Genomic DNA, 12,877 nt, shown 5'->3' on the forward strand with positions numbered 1-12,877 from the left:
CTTAAGTTTTAACATCTATATCTCAATATGTATCAAAATTAATGAAAATTAAATGTTGGCTTATGTGGTTGCATAAAATACTGTAATTCTGGTTTTGGCTTTTAGTCAAATTCAGATTCTTCATCAGCTGGCAATACAGTTTTAAAGACTGGATTATACATAGTTCTGATTGTAACTACATAGGTTGCACTCTTAATCAATTTAAATGAGGAAGTTATGGCCAAAGATATTTTCTAAATTGTTCTGTCATTTAGTGAGTAGACACAGCCAATCTCCTGTGAAAATCTGCAAAACCAAAACAGTGGGCATCTGTTCTTCCGGAATAAACTGAAATGCCACTATAACAGCATTAGGAACATGCAATTCAGGCATGTTGGATTAGGCAAATGGATTTTGGACCCTGTCCAAGGGATTTTATTACTATAAACACCAGAAGTTCTATTCATTGCATTGTTTCATCCATTACTGTGAGAACAGCATTGTATTAGAACTTTCTTGTTCCTATAAGTGAACAATTTTATAGCAACTACAGAAATATTTTTCACTTCCTTTCTAGAGAGTTAGAGGGGAAGGGAGTAGACTCCTGCTGGTTATAGCTATAAACATCTATCACTAAGGACAAATTATCTCAACCTATGGAACATTTCCTCTGACCACTGTTTCTGACTACATCTCAGAAGAGAATGTGATACCTAGGTTTTTAAAGTTAACAATCATATTCGCTTTCACATTCCTTTTTTTGATGACTTGAGTTAGAAGTCAGTATTTTTATAAAGGCTGAAGTTTTATAATGCTTTTTAACCAGCCTGAAGTGATTAATTCATGAAATCTTGCTGTTGCTCGTGTGAAGGACTGAATAGGAACAATTAGATGTCTTCTTGTTATGTATACAGTTATAGCCATTAAATATTTTATGAGATATTAATTCTTCTCCCCCAGCTTCTTGTTGTTCAGTGGCTAAGTCATGTTCACCTCTTTGCATCCTATGAACTGCAGCACACCAGGCTAACCTGTCCTTCACTATCTCCTGGAATTTGCTCAAACTCATATCCTTTGAGTAGATAATGTCATCCAACCATCATATCCTCTGTTGCCCCTTTTCCTCCTATCCTCAGTCTTCCCAGCATCAGGATCTTTTCCAATGAGTCAGCTTTTTGCATCAGGTATCCAAAGTATTGGAACTTCAGCTTCAGCAGCAGTCCTTCCAGTGAATATTCACGGTTGATTTCCTTTAGGATGGACTGGTTTGATCTCCTTGCTGTCCAAGGGACTCTCAAGAATCTTCTCCAGCACCACAGTTTGAAAGCATCAATTCTTTGGTGCTCAGGCTTCTGTATGGTCCAACTCTCTCATCCATACATGACTACTGGAAAAACCGTAGCGTTGACTAGATGGACCTTTGTCAGCAAAGTGATGTCTTTGCTTTTTAATACGCTGTCTAGGTTTGTCATAGCTTTTCTTCCAAAAAGCAAGTGTCTTTTAATTTCATGGCTGTAGTCACTGTCCACAGTGATTTTGGAGCCCATGGAAATAAAGTCTGTCACTGTTTCCATTTTTACCCAGCTATTTGCCATGCAGTAGTGGTACTGAATGACACGATCTTAGTTTTCTGAATGTTGAGTTTTAAACCAGCTTTTTCACTCTCCTCTTTCACCCTCATCAAGAGGCTCTTTAGTTCCTCTTTATGCCATTAGTGTGGCAGGATATGTTTTATAATGCCCATGAGATATTTGTAAATTACTAATGAAAGAAATCCTAAATTTTGTGTAGTTATCTTATATTGCTACATTTCTGAGCGAGCCACAATATTCATGTTGAATTATGTTCAACTCCTCTTCCTTTTCCAAGTTTACAATGCTATTTGGTTCTATGTCATTTGATAGATGTTTAGACAAAGATACATTATTTATCCAGAGGTAGCCGGGCCATTTATTAAGATGAGTATAAAACAATCATAAAGTGATATTCATATTTCTAGTTGATTGGAAATATAATTATTTATTCAAATATCACAATACCTTAACTTCTTCTAAGAAATGAAATTGTATATGGTATAAAAAGAAGTAAATATTAACTTGGCAATATTAAAGAAAATAACAATATTTTATTACTCATCCACAGATCTTTCAAAACAGCAGTAAGTATATGAGTTTTCCCTTAGTTAATATATGTTCAGGTTAGGGGGTAATGAAAATATGTGGACCAGCTTTAGCATTTAAAGTCAAGCTCTTCATACAAGTAGGAATTTTGCATATAACTTTTAGAAGTAAAATAATTTTTACAGAAGTTTCCCAAGTATATTTAAATTTCTATAGCAAAAACTGACAAATTAATATAACATTTACCTCAATGATTTTGTTATCTTGGAAATTGTCTCTTCAAATGCTAAGTTTCTCTGAGATTGAACAGGGTAAGTGAATTCAGTTGTTTTCATCTATTCTTCTCAAAATGTTTCTGTATTAAATACTTCCTTACTCTTTAAATTAGTTAATGATTCTCCTGCTTTGTATAGTTCAAAAAAAAAAAAATCATTGAAACCTTTGCTTTTCCCTTCTCTGCTATAGACCTTTGTACTTTTTATATTCTTGTACCATATTTTTACTTTATGAGCCACCAGGGAAGCCTGGCCATATTTTTAGTGGGATGTTGGGGAAAAAAATAAAGTGGTTAATGCCTGTGCATAAGCCACCTGATTTTTAATCCCTATTTCATTATTTTAAAATACTTCTTCTTAACTATCCACCTCTTAGATATGTAGTAACTGCACAACTCTCTTGCCTTTCAGAAAAATTCTTTTTCTCATGTTCATGCTTGTTTTCTCATTTCCCTCTACTGTTAATCCCTATTTTTGAAACAAAACAGATACCCAGAAGTGAATGTATTTATATGTTCTCTTAATCAGTGCTTATTGCAAATCGTATAGGGCAATAGCTGGTATGCAGCTTGTCTTGCCATACAAACAGCTAGAAATCTGGACAAATATATGAAACAATGTTTTCACTAATTGCAGTGATGGAAATTACAGCATGATGTTTCATGAGAGAATGAGGTGAGTCCCACAATTGCTCTGCTTTTTTGTTTGAAGGGGATGCAAGTTCTGGATTACTGTGCAAGAAAGAGAAGCAAAGCAGAACCTGAGGTCAATCGAAGAGACACATTGGAGTTTGAGAGACTGAGGCTGGTATAATTTGCAGGGTAGATTATCAGAAAGAAGGGAGTTTGGAAAAAATGCATACAGTGGTCGTCTTCCCCCACCCCCCCTTGGCTGAATGTTAATCTGCATATACATATGGTGAACCTCCCAAAGCCACGCAAAACCAACTGCAAGAATGCTTTTGAACTATGGTGTTGGAGAAGACTCTTGAGAGTCTGTTAGGCAGCAAGGAGATCGAACCAGTCCATCCTAAAGGAAATCAACGCTGAATATTCATTGGAAGGACTGATGCTGAAGCTGAAACTCCAATATGTTGGTCACCTGATGCAAAGAACTGAAAAGACACATTTGAAAAGACCCTGATGTTGGGAATGATTGAAGGTGGGAGGAGAAGGGGATGACAGAGGATGAGATGGTTGGATGGTATCACCTACTCGATGGACATGAGTTTGAGTAAGCTCCAGAAGTTGGTGATGGACAGGGAGGCCTGGCGTGCTGCAATCCATGGGGTCACAAACAGTCAGACACGACTGAGCGACTGAGCTGAACTGAACTGGACTAATTCCCAGGCCACACATTGAGATAGAAGTTGTTCAAATTTTACCCAGAGAGAGTAAAGAAACCTTGTTTAACTCTTGTACGATCAATAGAAACCTCAAAGAGTCACAACTGAGTAGTAAGACTATATTAACCCTTGAGAGAAGAGCACTCCATTCCTACCCTAACAAAAAACAGTTTTTAAAGCCTCACAATATAACTTAACTGCCTCCCAGAGCAAACATCAATACTCTTTAAAGAAAGTCAGCAAAATATGAGCAGTCAAAAACATGGCATGTGCAATGACTTGGATCTAACAAAACAGTCACTAAACATGCAGAGAAGTAGAATTGTGAACCACATAAGAAAAATCTTGAATATTCAAGATTTTAGAGGAAAGCATAATACAAAAAAGAAGTTGAAGATATGTATATAAGAACCAGGTGGAACTTCTAGAGATAAAAAATGCAATATCTAGATAATATATATATATTATCCACTGGGTGAGGTTAGCAGCTGATATGGTACTGAAAGTCAAAATACTAGTAAATGCCAGGAAATAGCTATCGAGAATACCTGTGTTAGTAAGTTCAAGCTGCCATAAGAGTATACTATAGACTGGGTGGCATAGACAACTAAAATTTATTTTCCCATAGTTAAGGAGGCCAGAAATCAGAGATCAGGATGCCAGCACAGGCAGGTTCTGATGAGAGCTTGCTCTCTGGCTCACAGGCAGCTACTTCTTGCTATGTCCTCAGATTGTTTTTCTTCTGTGCTTACATGGAGAGAGAGTTAAGGAACTCTCTGGTGTTTCTTCTTAAAAGAACAGTGATTCTAATCGGGGCCCCACCCTTATGGCCTCTTTAACATTAATTATCTCTATATAGACTCTGTCTCAAAATTTCGTCACATTGAAGGTTAGAGCTTCAACAGATGAGTTTTGAGGAGACACAGTTCAGTCTGTAGCAATGCCTGAACTGAAGCACATAGATAAACTGAAAAAAAAGAAAGGAAGTAAAATGAATTAACAAAGTTTCAGTTACCTCGGACAATAGCAAGGTTCTAATGTGCATGTGTGTGTGCTCACTCAGTCGAGTCTGACTCTTAGTGACCCAGTGGACTTGTAGCCTGTCAGGGTCTCCTGTCCATGGAATTTTCCAGGCAAGAATATTAGAGTGGGTTGCCATTTCAGATTCCAGGGGATCTTCTCAACTCAGGGATCAAACTTGTGACTATTGTGTCTTTTGCATTGGCAGGTGGATTCTTTACCACTGTGCCACCTGGGAAGCTTTAAGGTTCTAATGCAAGTATATATACATTTGGGGGAAAAAAATCTAAATTTGTACCTCACAACAAAGTCAGAAATTAATTTAAAATTGATTATAGGCCTGAACATAAAAGCTAAAAATGTAACACTCAGAAGAAAATATATAAGAAAATGATACTTTAGAACGGTTTCTAAGAGTCCATAGATTTCTTAGAACACAAAAAGCACATAACATGAAAAGAATTCATAAATTGAACTTCATCAAATTTCTAGTTTCTGAAAGACAGCAGTTAGCATTAGGCACATAAAAAAACAAACAATAAACTGCGGGAAAAAAATTAGCAATATTCATATATATATTTGATAAGAAACTTATATCTAGAAATTATAAAGGAGCAGCCCAGTTAAGAAAATGGGCAAGCTATTTGAACATATATATACCAAAACAAGACATTAAAGGATTAATAAATAAATGAAGGGATCATTAACATCTTTAATCACAGTGGATTACCACTATAAACCCAATCAGTTCAGTCACTTAGTCCTATCCAACTCTTTGCGACCCCATGAACCGCAGCACTCCAGGCCTCCCTGTCCATCACCAACTCCTAGAGTCACCCAAACCCATGTCCATCAAGTCAGTGATGCCATCCAACCATCTCATCTTCTGTCATCCCCTTTTCCTCCTGCCCCCAATCCCTCTCAGCATCAGGATCTTTTCCAATGAGTCAACTCTTTGCATGAGGTGGCCAAAGTACTGGAGTTTCAGTTTCAACATCAGTCCTTCCAATGAACACCCAGGACTGATCTCCTTTAGGATGGACTGGTTGGATCTCCTTGCAGTCCAAGGGACTCTCAAGAGTCTTCTCCAACACCACAGTTCAAAAGCATCAATTCTTTGGCGCTCAGCTTTCTTCACAGTCCAACTCTCACATCCATATATGACCACTGGAAAAATCATAGCCTTGACTAAACGGACATTTGTTGACAAAGTAATGTCTCTGCTTTTTAATATTTTACCTAGATTGGTCATAACTTTCCATCCAAGGAGTAAGTGTCTTTTAATTTCCTGGTTGCAATCACTATCTGCATTGATTTTGGAGCCCAGAAAAATAAAGTCAGCCACTGTTTCCATTGTTTCCCTATCTATTTGCCATGAAGTGATTGGACCAGATGCCATGATCTTAGTTTTCTAAATGTTGAGCTTTAAGCCAACTTTTTCATTCTGCTCTTTCACTTCCATCAAGAGGCTCTTTAGTTCTTCTTCACTTTCTGCCATAAGGGTGGTGTCATCTGCATATCTGAGGTTATTGATATTTCTCCCAGCAATCTTGATTCCAGCTTGTGCTTCTCCAGCCCAGCATGTCTCATGATGTACTCTGCATATAAGTCAAATAAGCAGGGTGACAATATACAGCCTTGACGCACTCCTTTTCCTATTTGGAACCAGTCTGTTGTTCCATGTCCACTTCTAACTGTTGCTTCCTGACCTGAATATGGGTTTCTCAAGAGGCAGATCAGGTGGTCTGATATTCCCATCTCTTTCAGAATTTTCCACAGTTTATTGTGATCCACACAGTCAAAGGCTTTGGCATAGTCAATAAAGCAGAAATATATGTTTTACTGGAACTCTCTTGCTTTTTTGATGATCAGCGTGCGTTGGCAATTTGATCTCTGGTTCCTCTGCCTTTTCTAAAACCAGCTTGAACATCTGGTTTTAATCAACCCAATAGAATAGCTAAAATTATCAAGGCTGACCATATCAAGAGATGCCAAGGATATGGAACAACTAGAATAATATATGACTCTTGGTTTTATAAAATGGTTCAACCACTTTAGAGAACAGATTCTACTTTGAAAAATGCAACATATTCCATAAATACCATGCCAGTATTTTTTTCAAGAGAATAAATATGTATGTCCACAAAAGACGTGTAAGAATGTCTTTAGTATGTTTATTCATAATAGCCTAAACCTGGATACAACACAAATGTTCAGTAGCAGGTAAACAAATTGTGACATTTTCATAAACTGAAAGATTATTCAGCATTATAATGTTGCTACATGTAACTTGGAGGGAATCTCATAAAGCATTAGGCTGAGCAAAGTAAGCTAGAAAGAAAGAATATATAATACACAATTTCATGTATCTATAACTCTGCACCAGGCATATTTATCTTTAGTGACAGAAGACATATCAATGGTTATCTGGACTCAGGGAGGAAGGTAACTGAAAGGATAAACAAAAGAAGTTTTTAGGGTGATAGAAAATTTTTATATTCATTGTGATTTTCGCTACATACCTGTAAATGTTGGTTAAATCCCATAAAACTGTACTTTTTGCATGATGCATTTTCTTATTTATAAGTATACATTTGTTTATAAGTATAAATATATTTCTATTTTATAGAGTTTTTATAGTAATATAAATATAGGGAAATATAATGACATATAAGAAAATACAATATATATTTTATTATATATAATATTGCATAAGTTAAATTAAAAGTTTAAAATATATATCAAAATCTAGAATGATTTCTGGCCACCAACTTTCTACTTATTGAAACAAATAAATGTGATTAATGGGAGAAGTTGTGGACTTAAAATTTAGACGTGTGTAAATAAAATAGATAACTTCATGAAGTAGACCTTGGCTGCCCAATTGGGTAGTCACTAGCCAAAACTAGCTATGAAAACCTTGATATATGGCTTTTCCATTTTGATGTGCTGTAGGTATAAAAATAATTACCAGATATTGAAGACCTAGTGTGAAAAAAAGATTGTAAATATGTCATTAAAATCACATTATATTGATTTCACATTTAAATGGTGATATTTGGGTATAGTAGGTAAATTATATCATTCAATCAATATTCAATATCATTCATATTCAATATGTTAAAGATATTATATGTTTTATATATGATTTCATCTGTCTCTTTTGGATTTTATTTGGAGTACCATTTGACTTGTATTTTTAACCAAGCAATTAGCTATACATTTACAGAAAGTAAATAATCCCTCTAAAACTATAGCTGTGCTATTCTCAAATATACTTTCTATAAGAAGGGCCTGAAATATTTGCAGGATTTTTTTTTATATATTTGCAGAAATTATATTGTATTTTAAGTTGCATTTCCTAAAATGTTACAGATTAAGGCATGAGGAGATTTTTAGAAAATTTTTAGAAAATGAGGTTGGGAGATGTTAGATTAAATAACATTTAAAGATTTCTAAACAGCATGTGTTATAAGGACTTTATCATGCTAGTGTGTTCTGTGAATGTTCAGAGAAGGCTCCTTAATATATTTCTTTCTTTTTCCTTGATACAAGTTAGAAGAGTCCTATTTAAGATTTTCAACAATAAGCATGATTCCTCTACAACAAACTGTACATCTGAGTTATTTTAGAATAAGTGCCTCATACAAATTATGGGAATTCACATTCTGATGGTCTAGAATTACTTCTGTAATGGCTTGGATGAATATTAATCACTGATTTGATTGAATACTTATGCTTTTATTTTACTAATCATTGACTTGATTGAATTCCTGTGCTTTTACTTTCTGCTTAGATTATTTTCCAAATGTCAAAACAATTTTGTAAGAAAAAGAAGAATAGAGAATGGCTTCAAGTTCGTTGTATGTCTTTGGATCCCAGATGTTTATGTCTAACCAGAAGCAGTTTTTAATTTCTGAAAGAGATTAAATATCATCTCTGATTGAGAATTTTTAAAATTAATTTTATATTTACTCAAATTATAAAATACACAAGGAAATTAACTTTCTCTAAATGCAGTGTTTTCATTTTTTGTCATATATTTCTATAAACTGTCAATGAGAAATTAACTTCTAGAGGAATTTATAATTAGAGTATACTCTTAGAAGACAGTTTAAAACTGTATTTCTGTTATAATAGTAATAATATAGTACTAGTAAAATTGCACTCACTGAAACAATGTGAGTAAAATTATAAGCAATAAAATATAAGTGACAAATATTTTATGACTTGAAGATAATCATTGTAACATATATCCAGTTAAAACTGTTCACATATAACAATTCCTAATTTTACTATGAATTATTTTAAGTCTAAATAGCCATAGAACTGATTAATTCTTAAGGCCCCATAGGTCTCCCCCTATCTGTGTGTTTTTAAAAACAGAACAAACCCAAAATAATCTAGAAGGGAATGAAACTGATAATAGATTGCTGATATTGCTACCATATTACTAGCCAGTTGGGAGATAGTAAAATCCTTGTAACTTCTTTACAATTGACAGCTTTTATGTATCTTTCTGTGGATATAGTTTGGAATCATTATATCTTGAAAGAATAAGTAAAAAGGCATTAGTACAGATTTTAAGCCTAGACTGATGAGATTCGAATCCCAGGTATACACCTTACTAGCTTTAAAAATTTAGGAAATTTGTCTCAATACTTCTGTGCCTCAGTTTCTTTATCTATAAAACAAGAATGATAATAGAGCCCTTCTTGGAGAATTAAATAACTTAAGCACTTAACACATTGCCTGTTGTTTTTTTTTCCATTATCCTAAAATAATAGCAATTATTATTTTATAATTATTAAAGGCAATCTGATTAATTATCAATATCTTCATGAAATGGTATCATATATTTTCTAGTGTGCAGAGCCTCACTTTCAGATCTATATATATAACTTTACTGCTAAATTATAATAGAAACTATGATACCTATTCATTATTTTCCCTAACCTAAATATTGCAGTACATAGCAATGAGACTTAAGAAGTTGAATAATGTAAGGCATCAGTTTCTTTGGCAATGTTGCTGTGGAAGAATAACAATGGTAAAGGATTCTTTCTCCTACTTCCCATAGAGGAATGAGTCTCTTCCCCCTTTTGAATTTGGACTGATCTGGAACTGCTTTGAAGGCAGAAGTAGCATCATGGCAGTGTCAGAATTAGTCTCGAAGAAACACCATATATAAATAATCACCGATTCTGTGGAGGAGATCATGAGAGAGGCCCTAAAATGTATGGAGAAGGGAAGAATGCTAGTTAAGCTGTTTTTAGTCTTTCCACCAAGGCACCAGGCATGCAAGTGAAGCTCAGTTGGATCTCTCAGACCACTGCAGATGTCAACTGAATACCACTGGCTCTAGGCAGTGTAACTTTGTGCAGAACAATCATGAGGCTGAAATGTGTCAAAATTCTCAACCCTCCAAAATGTGAAATATAATATAATGGTACCTGTTTTAAAGCACTAAGCTTTGGTGCACTTTGTTACACAATAACAAAGAGTCAAAGTTAAGTTTTGTATTGTCTAGTTTTAGTAGTCTAACTGATCCAGGTAGTAGGATCCAGATATATATTTGACAAATTTAAAAAAAAGAACATATTAAGGCAAGAATTTATAATAGAAGGAAAGATGAACCCTATTGGACCATATGCTATGAAAGGTAGTAAAAATCGATATAATAAAGAATATTATCTTGAGACAACCTTAAAATTTTAGTACTTTAAAAGTATCACAGAACACATACTAATAACCATGAAAAATAAATTTCTTTTTAATTTGCCTCTAAAATATAATTTATAATACTGTGTATTATCTCATAACAATGTAACATGTTCAGGTAATCTTTATAAAACTTAAATCAATTGAGACCTGAGATGAAAATATGGACAAATGACTTTATTATCTAAATATTATTTAAATATAAGTGTGTCATACATGCTATATAATACACAATATAATCACATATAATGACATATATTAAAAGGTCTGTTTCTTGGCCTTGGAATAATCATAAAAATGGATAACATTTAAAAACCAATATATATATGTATTTTCAAATGTGCAAAATATTTTATAATTATTAAAATCACATTATTATTAGTTTAAAAACTTTTTAAAATATTTATGTTGTATAGAGGAGATGATCAGTACATTTCAAAAGACTATAGTTAATTCAGTTACATCTTTTTGGTGATTATTAGCATAAAATATCCAGAAGAAATTTTGTCTTTAGCAATATACGTCTGCTTGCTTCAATATTAATCAATAAAACTTTAGTGCCAGTGTTCATACCTTTTACTCAATAAAATGAGGAGCAAATGAAAAGAGATTAACACATAATTAGTTTTTAACTTTTTTACTTGGATCAAAAAGAAAAAAATACTGCTTGATTCATTTAGTTCTTCTCATTTACTCATTAATATTTTAACAATGTATTTTGGGAAAGGTGTGATAGCAAACATCTAAGCCTTAATTTAAGCCCAAACTTTTTACCTACAAATACTGATCCCTCAACTATAGAATAAAATCTGGTTATTTAAGTTAAATTTAGCTAAGCTAATTGCCATTTAGATATCCTAATTTTAGAGTAAAATGGTATTATAGGCCAACACAGGAAGAGACAAGAAAGAAGACTATCCATATATATTTATAGAAATGCATACTTGCACAAACATATACACACACAAGTATCAAATCCATATCTATAGATTAATGTGTAGTTGTGAACCTATGTGTATCTATTATTAATAGGAGCCCCCAAAGCACAATTTTTACTTTGCCAGAAAAATAGATCATTAAATCTCAAAATGGAGGCAATTCCATTTTTGCTTAAAACAAATAAAATGCCAATTTTAGCCAAATTTTTACTTATTCATAAATGTTATTGACAGTGAAAATGGTATTTTGAGAAAGAATTCTGAAGAACTCTAAGAGGAATGTCTTGTAATTTCAGTATAGACTGTCTGGAAGCTTTAGAAAACACTATGTAAAGATTGAAAGTTCAGCAACACTACACATTAATTGTAAACACCAGTTAAAATTTCGTTAGTATATCTTGAAGTAATGGCAGAGCATTCTGGTTAAGATTTTCTGGGACAAAGGAGTTACTTTGCGTGTCCCTTTGCCTTGTATGTCTTTCCAGAAATTGTTAAATTATCTTGCAGTTGTTATTGCCAATAAATTTTTTTATTTGCCATGCACATTTCTAAGACGTATGTAAATATACTTGCATGTGAAGTATACTTTACTCTCAGACCATTAAGCTACCTATGGACACCAGGGATTCTCAACTTTGTCTTCTCAATAACACTTAGGACTGTCAATATTATGTGGAAAAAACTATCTCTCAGTCATGCCAATGAATGCCTGGAAGACTGTGCACAGTTTACAACTTAGACATAACTTCAGTCATTTCTCTTCAGATTAAGATATTAAGATATAGAAATGAAAACAAGAGGAAAACCTAAAATCTGCTTTACCTGTGTTTATTTTAATGTAAATTATTCACAGCCTTCTTCTTTTTCTTCTTCTTCTTTTTTTCTTTTTCAAAGCACTAACAGTGGAAGACTTCCTACAACTTATAATTGTCCTGACTTAGAACTTAGGACTCAATGAGAAAGACATCCGAGAAATCTGATTAAAAAATACAGTTGGGTATACATGTGGATACCGATGGTTGATTCATGTTGATGTATGGCAGAAACCACAATATTGTAAAGCAATTATCCTTCAATTAAAAATAAAAAAATACAATTGGGGTAGGTAAGTGTTAGAGTAGGTTGTTTTGAAGGCAGATTAATTTGAAAAATATTTTGTTTAACACTGATTTTTAAGTGTCTAACATGCTCTTCTGAACAAATTTTTGGTTTTAGCATTCTAATATGCTTTATAAATTGCCAAGAGATATTCTTTGCAGTTTCCAACAGTACTTTTGCCTGGAAAATTCCGTGGACAGATGAGCCCAGTAGGCTACAGCCCATGAGATTGCAAGGAGTTGGACACGACTGAGCAGCTTCACTTTTTTCACTTTTCAAAACATATTCAACCATATAACTCCCCTAGCCATCACCATCATTGTTTTTCTATAGAGCATTTTGCAGAACAGATACTCTGGGATGTATTTTTAGAAATGATGC

This window comes from Cervus canadensis, chromosome 1 (genome assembly GCF_019320065.1).
Source record: "Cervus canadensis isolate Bull #8, Minnesota chromosome 1, ASM1932006v1, whole genome shotgun sequence".
NCBI classification, from domain to species: domain Eukaryota; kingdom Metazoa; phylum Chordata; class Mammalia; order Artiodactyla; family Cervidae; genus Cervus; species Cervus canadensis.